The sequence below is a fragment of the Sturnira hondurensis genome, unplaced genomic scaffold (genome assembly GCF_014824575.4).
Source record: "Sturnira hondurensis isolate 20B ecotype Veracruz unplaced genomic scaffold, ASM1482457v3 Scaffold0002638, whole genome shotgun sequence".
In the NCBI taxonomy this organism is placed as follows: Eukaryota; Metazoa; Chordata; class Mammalia; order Chiroptera; family Phyllostomidae; genus Sturnira; species Sturnira hondurensis.
The window spans coordinates 2241604-2254158 of record NW_028075269.1 but is presented as its reverse complement, the minus strand read 5'-3'; the positions used below and the strand labels follow the sequence as shown (position 1 = coordinate 2254158).

Genomic DNA, 12555 nt, shown 5'->3' with positions numbered 1-12555 from the left:
TTATTACCAATTCCAAATTATCTGGATCTAAAATAATTAATAAGGCTTTATTATTTATAAATTCAGCAGTCAAGTATGATCCCACGTTTAAGCTTATCAGATAATTATCCACAAATTGCCAGGCTTCCCTATCTTCAGGAATGCATGGCTCTCTTCTGGCTAATTGCTATAACAAAGGACTGTAGGATATGTGACAACTGAAAGCTGATAAGCATCACTGCACTGAACAGGTTATTATGAAAAGTATTATTTCTGCTCTCTTATAAATTGTTTGTAATATGAAATTGATCTTGAAATGCAACCAAAGTAAATGCTACGGATGACAGTTTTTTTTCTTTCTATTCTCTTTTATCTGAATATAATTTGAGTTTTGATGAATGCTCCTCACTTCCAACTCAATATCTGACTTTATGATGAAGTCCCATCCCAGGACAGGAAATGTTATACTGTAGAAGGAAATAGATATTCTCAGACCCGACACGTGCATTCCAGCCATCTGCTTAATAAACCTTACAGTTTTGCCTTTAACTGAGAGCCAGACCTGGGCTGCCCAATAAGGCAAAGAAAACCTAGAAAAATCCCAAGGTTCCTGACTACCTCTCCAGGGATCTCCTCCATGTGCTTAGGTGTGTAGGTGAAAGTGTGTGCCATATTTATTTCTTCTTAATGGAAACCTACCCTGAAGGATTTAGAGCTTCTGGGGCAGCCAGCCACCAGCCACACGTGGCTGCCGAGCACTGCAAATGTCTGAACTCACGTGTTTTGACCCTATTTCTTCTTATTTCTATCAAGACAGCTTCTTGAAGCTTTAAAATAATGTATGTGCTTTACATTATATATCAACTGGACAATGCTATTCTAGAGCCTATATATCTTCTGATATCAGGGCACATACAGGTGTATGTGCCTGTGTGATTTGCTTTGTTAAACATAAGGCAAGTCCTCTTCTAAGAAATTTGCCATACTTGCCTTTTCCACTACCTAATATAAACTTCAAAGAGATACCATAAGTGAATATACCAAGGCTCAAAACCCTCACCTGCGTAAAACGCTGCAAAACAAAGGTGTTTTCCATCTAGACACCAAAGGTCGTTTCCTAGTTTTAAATAGTCTTAGAGACTGAATCGAAGCCACTTCCCAGTCTCATCTAGTCACATCTCCGAACACTGTGTTTTAGAGGAATATGTAGAATTCCTCCCTCATCTATCAAGTTATTTATACAACAAAATACCCAGTTTATGAAATTATAATATTCTACCTATAAAAAAGTATCTTAAATTAGCTCATTATTCCTAAATAAAATTAAACGTATAGCTACACTAGATTTAAATAAGTACTGAAATGTTTGCCTTATCCTTCCCCGATATCTTTTAAAATATGCCACAATAAAAAAATGGTATTATGTCCAAGTGTGTAAGGTGGTACAAGAACACAGGGCAAGGGGCCCAATATATAATTTCTCTGTTTCAAGTTTAAAAATGGGAAATTCAGCCCTGGCTGGTGTAGCTCAGTGGATTGAATGCGGGCCTGCGAACCACATGATCACAGTTAGATTCCCGGTCAGGGCACATGCCTGGGTTGCAGGCCAGTTCCCAGCAGGGGACTCACAAGAGGCAACCATACATTGATATTTCTCTCCTTCCCTTCCCCTCTAAAGATAAATAAATAAAACTCTTTTAAAAAAAGGGGAATTCAGCTCTGGCTGGTGTGGCTCTGTGGATTGAGCACTGGTCTGTGAACCAAAGGGTCACTGGTTTGGTTTCTGGCCAGGGCACATGCCTGGGATGCAGGCTGTGTCCCCAGTAGGGGGTGTGTGAGAGGCAACCACACACTGATGTTTCTCTCCCTCTCTGTCTCCCTCCCCTCTCTCTAAAAACAAATAAATAAAATCTTTTACAAAATAATGTAAAAATAAACATGGGCAATTCACCAACTAGGGAAGGAACCATCACTAACCACAAAAAGAGAATTGTCACATTAACAAGTAGGATTCCATGACCGAATAGAATTATTAAAGGCCCAGGGCGCAGGTGGAGGGTTACTTTACCTTGTCACTGGCAGTTCTCAGGGGGAGTTCATGATTCTGAGTGGTCTGCACTACTTTGAAGTGACTCATAAAGCAGTTTCTCAATTTTTTCTAAAAACTGCCAGGATCTGAAGTTCAGATAAGCTCCTGAAGGAGTGAGTTCACTCCAAGTTTAGGCCCCCAGTACTCCCAGTCTATCTTAGTTGAGAGGGTACAAGAGATCTTCACAGTGAATCAGCTAGAATTTACTTCAGGACTGCACACAGGGGGTTATGTTCCACAAAGAACAATGCAACCACGTTCATTCACTCCGAGTTTTATTCACAATGGCCATATTGCAGAGTGATAGAGCCCGCACACAGCTATGTCTTCCCTCCTTCCCAAGCACACAGCCACTCTGCTCTAGTGTAAGATGTAGCTCTGGACTGAGTTCTGCCCAGCGCCATGTGAGCCAGAGTGTAGGCACCACTCTCAGGTCTGGCCAATAACAGCCTCCCATGCATGACCCAACTTCCCTTCCCCACCTGCAGACGGAGTGGCAAGGATTCTGAGAACCAAGAAGAGGTCACAGCACAAGAAGAAAGGTGAGTGGGTTCCTGAATCACCATGTGGAGCTCAACCCCACTCATCACAGACTGTTAGGGAACCATGAGGTGAGTACTGCATAAGAATGTACTGTTTTGGACCCACTGAAAGTGCGGAGCGCGCCTGTTGCAGCAGCTATCAGTGTTTCCTTACCTTACACGAGCAGCTTCGTGTGTCTTACCCATTTCACCTACCGTTTTCCCATTTAGGAGCAGAGAGTGAGAAGAAATTTGAAAATGTCGTTATGTCTATTAGCAGATGAGGAAAGATGTAATGAGAAGAGGGCACTTGGCTGGTTCATTATTACAGGACAAGGTGTAACCCAGATGCCCTGGCAGATAAACACGTATATATAAATCAGGAAACAGACACAAAATTCCTTATGGGCATGATAGCAAACAGCTGTATTTTATGGACCAAGCTTTGAGCAACTGTCAACAGAGCAGAAGCACTCTGCCATGAGCATATCTAACTTCATTCTAGAAAACAGAGGAATGTGCCTGACGAAACACATCATGGTGTGGGGGACAGGATGGGGCAGGAAGGTGAAAGCGGGCAGGTGCTAACTACAGCCCACTCTGCTGGCCACTGCTAGCTAGGCATTCCACCAATATCCCATAAAGGCAGGGTTGTAGTTAGCACTATTCCCAAATTATGTGGACATCTGAATGCTATTTGTAAATGTTTTTTTCAACATATCCGTTGCTTCCTTAACAAAGTTCAGAGTCAAGCAACACATCTAAGTACTAGGAAGTACCTGGGCCAGGCAGATCCAGCCACAGTGCTTGACCTAGGCTCCTGACTGGGGAGCTCTCACAGCGCAAGAGTCATTAAGAGCAACCAGAGCTGGTGAAGCCACCCGCACCTTAAAATATGGCAGCCAACCAGTATTATAGCTTTTGTTGTTGTCCTGCATAGAAATACACTTTGCGCGTATTTTGAGCCACTGTGGGCATGTCCGGTATAGCTGGCCCCATTCTAGATCCGTTCTAGTGGCTAGGGACTTTGAATATTTTGTGAATTATTGCTTCCAAAACATATCAGAATCCAGCAGATGGCCCAGAAATTCACTACGACATCTTTCAATAATGTTGCCTAAAGAAAGTCTCCTGGTCCATTGAGAATTGTTACTTAGGAAAGAAACACAGTCTTGTATTGATTGCTCAACAGAAAGTCGATGTTCAGTAGCCTGTTTTAAAATAAAATTGACTGATATATATTTATATGGCTCTGCTAATCTCATGAGTCATTTCAGATGGGACAATTATGGGTAACAAACATCTATGTAACTCACCAAAGTGCAACCTCAAAATGCACTCAAAAGAAGCAGGGCTTGTCAGATCTCCACACCCTGTGAGATACAAACTGGTCCAACACATTCCCTTGAAGCCCCTAGGAATGTAGTTACTGTCCACTGGGCTGCAAACTTTCAAAGGTAAGCACTGACTTTGGTAAGTGATGGAAAGTGCTTTATGTGCACCCAAGAGACTCTTCCCCACCCCCACCCCCAGTAGAAATGCACTTCAAGGAAAAGAATATTAATGGCCAGGACAAGATTATATCAAGGTCACCCTTGTGAAGCCAAAATAACACAACCAATGTATCGTATCTTGTGCCACACACTCCCCTACCCTTGCCCCAGTCTCGTTAGGTACTGTTGTTGGTTTCAAGGCTGTAATAGAGCTTCTGTGTCTGCCTGAAGTTCTCTGTCAAGCTCATGAAAATAATATCTCTTGATAACTCAGACTAGACAATCTTTTATTATCTAGTTTCAGTCACATTTTTCAAAGAAAGCATCATTAAATTTTAAGTATAATCATGGGCCTAGAGACTTCCTTCTCTTAAAATTAAATCATCATTATAAAGTGCTCCCCCGCCTCTTTAGGAGTTTAACAAATACATCCATGTTTAAATTTAGCTACAGAATCGTTGGTAAGTATTTATATTACAGTGAGTTTGCAAGGTTTGAAGTTATGTAAATACTGCTGAGCACTGGAATCAATACACAAACGCTCATGCAAACATTACTACCAAACTACATTCACTATTACTATTAACAGTGCATCTAAAATAGGTAAGCATTGCCCTGGTAGGGTGTCTCAGTTAGTTGGAGCATTGTCATGTACACCGAAAGGTTGCAAGTTCGATCCCTGATTGGGGTCCCTACAGAAGGCAACCAATCAATGTTTCTCTTTTCTCTCTCTCTCTCACATCAATAAAAATATCCTCAGGTGAAGATTTAAAATAAAAAATACAATAAAAATCAATAAAATAGGCAAGCATTTCTGGAGATGGAGTAGTAGGGGTGTGAGAGTCTTTATCATGCTATCATTTCCAGCCCTCAGGAGACAATGATAGCGGAATGACTGTTTTAGGTTTCTTGGTTTCTGTATCCATGCCACAGCTTTTCCCTTTATGAGGAGGGCTGCCTGACTGGCAGATTGGGTGAAGACTGGCTCAAGTGTGTCAGAGACCATGGCTCCAGAGTGATAGGAGCCATCTCTTCTCTCAGACCCGCTGCACTCTGGCATAGTGAGATCCCCAGGTTTTCCCGTCTCTGTGCCAACACTAGACCAAAGATCTGACCAGACTGCTGCACCCTCTCTTCCAGCTTCAACCCTGTAACTGAGAGGATAAGAGGTGAGCCCTAAAGTGGAGACTGATGTTCCCAGAAAGACCACAATAAAGGCAATGCTGTGATTCCCACAGTAACCCACAATTATTTTCTCCTGACTCCAACCTATGGGAGTGAAGAGGAAAGCAGTATCACTCCAAACCTCCAAACCACAGGCAGTGGCAGGACAACATTGCAATTTTGTGAAACAAACTGATCCTGAGTTTACCTATGGTTGAAAATTTAAGAACCAACAGAGAAATGGATTCCCTGCTGTTTTGAGTCGCATAGTGGAGCACTGAGCTGAATGCTTCTCATAAATGCTTCCCACTGGTCACTGTGGGGCCAGGACACAATATGGAAACCAGTGTCCCACTTGACGGCACCTGCCACACTGGGATGGGTGGGTATCTGTGGAAGTCTCCAGAACACGAAGGGCAGACTCATGTCTTAGGAACTTGTGTTTCTCTTGTTACTTGGACTACCCAGCATGTTAAGTGCCTTCTAGTTCTAGACATAGTCTATATGAAGATCGCTGAGTAAATAAGTGAATAAGAATAAAAAAGGGCCAAAGAAGATTTTGAAAGAAATGCAAAAGAAATGCAATAGATGCAAAAAAGAAGCCACACTTGGGCTGCTTTACTTCTCAAATGAGGCAAAAGGATTTGATAAATTCTGATAGAATTGTTTGGTATCCACAGGATATTCAGTACCCATGGGGCACATTCAGAACTCTATAGAAATGAAACATAAAATAGAAATATACCTAATAAATTTTCTGTGTACACTAGATAATGTCTTTGAATGTACACAGCAGGTCCATTGATGATTCTCTAAAACATTAAAATAGACATAATACAAGCATTTACTTTATAATTTTAATTTTTCTTTGACTTTGTGAATGATGGTGAGATTCAGTAGTAATTAATATATCACAGCCATAAGAGTAGGGTTGAGTTGTCTCAATGCACTGGACAATTCTCCTTTTGCATCAATATATATTTACCAAACACTCAGGAAGCACAAGGTCTTATGTCAGTGGAAAATGCAACTGGCAAAGTTCAGCAAGGCACAACCACTGAGTACCATAATCAGACGGAGAGGAGAAAATGTATCCTCACTGAGAAAGTCAAGGGAAAATGGGATTTGAGCTGGACTAAGAAGGATGAAGAGGATTTCAGTCAAAAGAAGAGCATGGAAAAGTTTGCTCCAGTATATTAACTGACCCCTAACAAAGGGGAGGGTCTTGAGATGGTCCAGGATGGCCTGTTAGGAGAATGGTTAGCTGACTCTCAAGTGTGACGGGCAAGTTCATGGGGGCAGAAGATACTGTAAGAGAGGCGACTGGAAATATTCAGCTGGGGCCGAGTTGTTACAGTATCTTGAATGCTCAAGAGTTTAGACTTTATTCAGTAGGAAACAGGTTTTTTAGTAGAAAACTATATCTTCATCCTGTAGTTCCCCCCCCCTTTTGGGAACAGACCTTTATGCATGGCATTACTATTCTACGCACACCTGACAACCTATTTTTCACCAGCAATGTCAAAATTTGTATCCCTCTGTTTAGAACACTTTCTGATAACTGCTTGAATTTAACTAAATAGTATTTTGCCAACCACACCCACATGCCTTTGTTTATTTTTGTATGGTTAAATCATCTAATAGTCATAAAATTTTTGAAAGTCACATTTCTTATAGTCATCTGACCCAGTCCAATTATTCCAATATGACCATGAAAAAAATCGTAAACATTACCAGAGGGACCCCCTTCCACATCACCTTCTACAGGTGGGCAATTTTAAGTGGGTCTAATTGCTACAAGTGTCACGCATATTTGGTGCAAGATTTTTCCTATTGACAGAGTCTAACCCTGGGCTACTGTAATCCACCAGCTTTCTAACTTTATAAATGAATTGGGTATAAGGTAGTGTTTCAAATCCTTCCTCAATATGGTATGAAATTGCTCTATAACCAGAAGTGTAGTCCTAGAAAGGAGTACATATATACTCACAACCCTTACCTATTTATCAGTATGAATGTGTTTTTTAAAAAAGACCTGACTCAAAATGGGTCAAGCCATCTCACAACGTCAGTCAACCTTGCCTCTTGCACTTCTCGCTAACATTTTGTCTGTATGCCTAATGGCAGAATTTTAGATGGAACCTTCCTGAATTCTTCATTACATTAACCATGTTTGAAATCTGTGCCGAGAATACTCTAAGTACTTTTGCCAAAGGATTTCCATATTCCCCTTACTATTTGCTTTAAAATCCTTAAATACTATCTTCTCTGATTCATAGCCCAGCAGTCTATCAATTTTATTATCGTCAGTGCCATCGTATTAAAACAACTTACCTTTCTCTTCTCCTTCTATTCCTCCCATATTGCCCTCGAGTCTCTGAAAGCATCTTTGTGCATGTGAGAGTTATAGATCACTTATTTAATTCAGGATTTCACTTACAACCTTAACATAAGTTGCCACATTAATCTTTCTGTTCATATCAAACCTCCTCTTGCCTCCTGTTCCTGACTTCCTGTATCTTTCTTGAACAATGTACCGAGCATCCCATCAAACAGAAACTAGGAAGCCATGTGTCTGTATAGGCATCTCAGTGCCAACACACTCACAATAAATAACTTCAGAGCACTGTAAGATTCTCAAGTGCCTCGGAATAAACATTCACCATGTTCCAGGAAATTAGACAGTGAATTGAGTTTTATTGTAATGATCTCCTTTGAGAGCCAGTCACCTATTAGCCATGTAGACTGTACATTAAAGTCAGTTTGCACATCTACCTTTGGGAGCTGTGGTTTCCTCAGGCTTGGGGCGAGGCTTGAGTGGCCTAAGTATCCCTGTGTCCAGGGCAGACTTTGCTTTTATGTAAAGTCTTCTAGACACACAGTGCGTGTTCTCTGAGAAAGGAATCTCAACGTGTTCACTCATCAGAGAACTACTGAGCGTTATAATGTCCTTCGTTTTGGGGTAACTGTTGGTTAAAGAGAGACACTTAGCCATGGCCTGCAGGAAACAGACAAGAAAACAGTCAGCTACGGCGCGGGATGACAGGGACCAGAGTAGTGACTGGAGGGTGTCCTTGAAGGGCTGCTTACCCAGTCTGAGGTCAGGAGGGCTCCCTGGAGTTGAAAGGGAAGGAACAGCAAAACTACACTGACATAAACTGTAAAATCAACAAAGACCCTCCTCGCAGGAAGTGAAACTAAACACCGGGCAAGGGAACGTTAATTCATCTACTTCTCAGGGCAACAGGACATTGAGGAGACGCTAGGTGTGTGGTGTCACCTGTAAATGTCTCTTTAAATGCACAAGCACGTGGAGCACGTGGAGGTGTCACCCTCACTTTACAGTGTCTCTGGGACAACTATTCCCACGGTGGAGGCGGTTGCCACAGGCAAACCGATACTGAGATGATGAGCCCAGAACCGCCCCCCCAGCTAACTCCTTGGCTCTGATTTCTGACTCAAATAATTCTGATTTTTTTCTTTGAAAAGGGGACTTTCATTTAAGAAAAAAAGGTGGAACTATAGACACAAACATATTGCCACTTCTTACCAGCAGTTGTTGGCAGAGTTGGGGGGAAGGTGCATCTTTTCCATTTGTCTGATTTCCCTAAGGACAAGTCCCCCCTTGGCCTGCTGACCTACCTGCTCACTCTTCTCTGAGTGTGAGCTGGGGGGAGGGCCTGGGCATGTGCCGCCCAGTTCTTCCCTCACTTTTGTCCAAGAGACCAGGAGGCCCATTCTGCGCCCTTCTTCCTCTCTTAAAGTGTGCAGAGGAAGCCCGCTATGGAGATTCTCATTCGAATGCTTTGGACCACTCATGACTGGCTGCATGAGCCTAATTTGGAGGTTCAATATCATGAATACCTATTGTCACGTACATGAGCCACATTCCCTGGCATAATCTCTATCAGCATTCACATTGGCATTTTGGTCTCCACTGACTTGATGTCTTTATCTGTCTCCATTGGTTCTGAATGCAGGTAGGGAAAACAAGGTTATCATGTGGAAGTACTCCCCAAAATACGACAATTACCATAATGAATTAATACAGGGTCTGGCACAAACAATGCCCTGCTGATAATCTATACCAAATCTTTTATTACAAAATCATAAGCATGTAATTCTGTAACATAACAATATCATACCATATGACATTTTAGGTGAAATGTTCAAATTGCTGTGCATCTTCTATGAGACATTCACGTACCCTACCAACCATGCTCAATGGCATTACTTCTGCTGGATGCTGTATATTGATCCCTGAGAGATTGATCATCTCAGGTATCCTGATAAGGCCAAGTTTCTGAAGCTACAGAATGGAGGGTCTGATCTTCAAGCACATGGGAAAAAATGTGAGAGAAAACTACTAAGCCAACCCACAGAGAAGCAGAAAGGAGACTCCAGCTCCTGCAGGCATCTGTTTCTAAATCCCAGTAATTTTTTGCACTTAGGTCCTGTGACCCACCTGGAAAGCTCATCGATGGTAGTAGACACAGCCACCTTCACAAGCACGCAACCAGTGCCCGCCATACGGGGATTAATGCACAGGGCCCAGCATGCGGGGTTTAATGTTCTGTGGTCACCATCCTGAAGTTCCCAGTAATTTTATCTTTAAATTTGTGCTCTGTGAGGTCCCATGGGCCACTGGAGCATGAGATGGGGGGTTGGAGCCTTAGCACACGTGTATCCCCACCTCCCAGTGCTGCCCCCATCTCTCTAGGATGGGTTCTCAGCTCTCCATTCCCTGACCCCTGGGCCCCTCTGATCACACACAACCCCACCCTCCCCACTCAGCAGGGTCCTGTGCAAAGACACAAGGAGGGTTGGGTTTGGGCACGCATGCTCTGGGTGTTTCCAGGTGGCACATGGCTGTGTCATCCCGACCCCTCACTGGCAGCACTTGGGTACATTCTGTGGGTGACGAGGGAACTGGTGGGGAGACTGCAGTCCCCTCAGGTTCCCATCTGCTATGCACTGGCGTGGAAGGAAGGCCAACTGACTCCCCTTCCCTGCCCAGGTCAGAGCACACTGGTCAGGGAAGAGGGGGGCCCTGCAGTCCGTGGGCCACGTGCATGTGCCCACTGAGGGGACTGGCCTGAAGCTCTTCTGATGGCCTGCACACACCCCAAGACTACCCCCACGGCCAGGGGAGAGACACAAAATAGCAAGTAAAACATGACAGGTTGAGAAAGAGACCTCAGAAGAATGGAAAAGGCACTATATTTTATTAGCTTGAAGGGGCAGGTTTTTCCTACCTTTTGGACAAGGATCCCCTGTTGTTTCACTCCGGGCTCTGCAAATCACCCAGCCGCTGCTTCCAGGAGATCTCTCTTACTCGAAACCAGAGGGGTCCTAGCCGACACCTAATACGCCTTGCACGGGCTCTCTATTAGAAGTAATTCTGTATAAGCCTCTTCCCATGAGATAATATCACCCTGTAAATTGTTTTATTGGGTTGAAAGCATTTTCGCAAGTCCCTTTTTCACCCTAAGTGGTGAAATCGCCAGCAGCCCCGTCTCAGTTGTCTTTTGCTCTTTTGGTGACTGAAACTAGGCTCCAGACACAGAACTCACACTCAAGGGGCGTTTGTGAATAGATAACGATATGACCAGTCGTTCAGACAAAAGCGTCCTCAAGGGTCATCTCACCCAGCCCCAAGGACGGGCAACAGTGAAGGAGGCTCAGTCTATTAGCTACTTATGGACAACGGACTAGGTAAAGCCCAGCTTTGGTTCCAGGTGATCACAGGACTGGGCCGGCAGGTGAACACTCTTCCACAGACAGCCCCGATCCTCAGGGCAGGCGTGCAGGTCCCATTCCAGACAGTGTGTATCTGTCTTCCCCACCTAACCCCAAATGCCTAAATACTTAGCAACAACGAGTGCCTATTTTCAAAGGTACTTTAGTCTGTTTTACAAAACTCTCAGCAAAAAATTGTTTAATTTTAGATCATCATTGTACTATCTCTTCCCTTTACAGTCCCTAGTTAGAATATCAAAAAAAGAGAGACTGTGTGTGCGTGTTAAATCATGAACAAATGAATAGCCAGGGAAGAAGTGATAGCAGAAATAGAAAAGAAAAGGGCAAGAAACAGGGAAAAAAGATAAAGGAAAGGAAAGGAGGGCGAGGAGGGAAGAAACTAAAGAGAGTCGCACTAACTGGGTTAAATCAGATTTAGCTACGTCTGATTCAAATTTTACCTGTGACATAGAATAATGCTGTCAACTTCCTGTGGCTACGGTGGGAACTAAATGAGATGCAAGAGCACACCCAGCCAGGTGTCTTGGTCAGACGCACTTGTGACTGTTGTTGAAGCTGAACCAGTATTTCTCATCCACATGAGAAAATCAAAAAAGTCCTACATGGGCGTCAGCCCCTAGGAAAGCCCATTGGAGAGAATTCACGCCAATTAGTATCGTTTGAGAAACTGCTGCCTTGGAGTTTGCTTGTTCACAGAAATGTGAACAGTGTTTATTTCTATCAAGATGTAGTCAATTCTATTAACAAGACCATGTGTAGAGAACCTCTCACACATGAAGAAGGAGGGGGAAGAGGAGGGGAATTAGTTCAAGCTGTCTGGTGACCCTTGTCCACCACCCTTCATAAACGTTTCAGTCACAGGTGGAAACGGCAACTATAAAATGCATGCCCTGAAACAAACACGAATTGGGGGACAGGCACACCTCAGACACAGTGCAGATTAGGTTCAGGACCATTATAATAAAACAAGAACTGCCCCAAAGCAAGTATCTCAATGGACTATCTCAATCATTTTGCAGGTGGAGGTTTTTTTTCCAGTTTCTGAAAAATGTAACACTTATGAAGCTCCAAAAAGTACAGGGCAATAAAATGAAGTCTGACTGCAAATCATGAACCACCTCCTCTTTCTTCATCCTTGTATCACTAACAAACTGTTTTCACTTTTTACAGCATTTGATAGTTTGAAACACATTGGTACATATTCCTTTAATAATCCTTTGCAATAACATTGTAGGATAAACACAGAAAGTGGTACTCAGCCAACTTCACTATGTAAAAATATAGAAGTTACAACTCACCAGTGATAAAATTAGGTCTAAACCTTGGGTATCCAGGCCGTGTCTCCAGTTCTCCAACTACATGGCACTGCCTCCCCAAGCAACATGTATAAAACATGGGATTCTCCCCACCTTATTGAGGTCAACACAATTGACCATGAGAATCCCTGTAGGAGAATGCTTTTCCCTAATTCATAACTTCCCAGCAAAGATGTATTTTCAGTGTCAGTGGACACCAGGAACATGATGTGAACTCGTATTTTTTCCACAGT

General features: G+C 43.1%; 1 protein-coding gene and 1 pseudogene across 3 annotated transcripts in view; both read right to left on the bottom strand.

The window, feature by feature from the left end:
• The window catches only part of LOC118983183 (isocitrate dehydrogenase [NAD] subunit gamma, mitochondrial-like), a 38262-nt pseudogene extending 28486 nt beyond the window's left edge, over positions 1–9776 (bottom strand).
• The window catches only part of NELL1 (neural EGFL like 1), a 729607-nt gene that overhangs the window by 264095 nt on the left and 452957 nt on the right, over positions 1–12555 (bottom strand). The gene's annotated exons all lie outside the window — the stretch shown is intronic.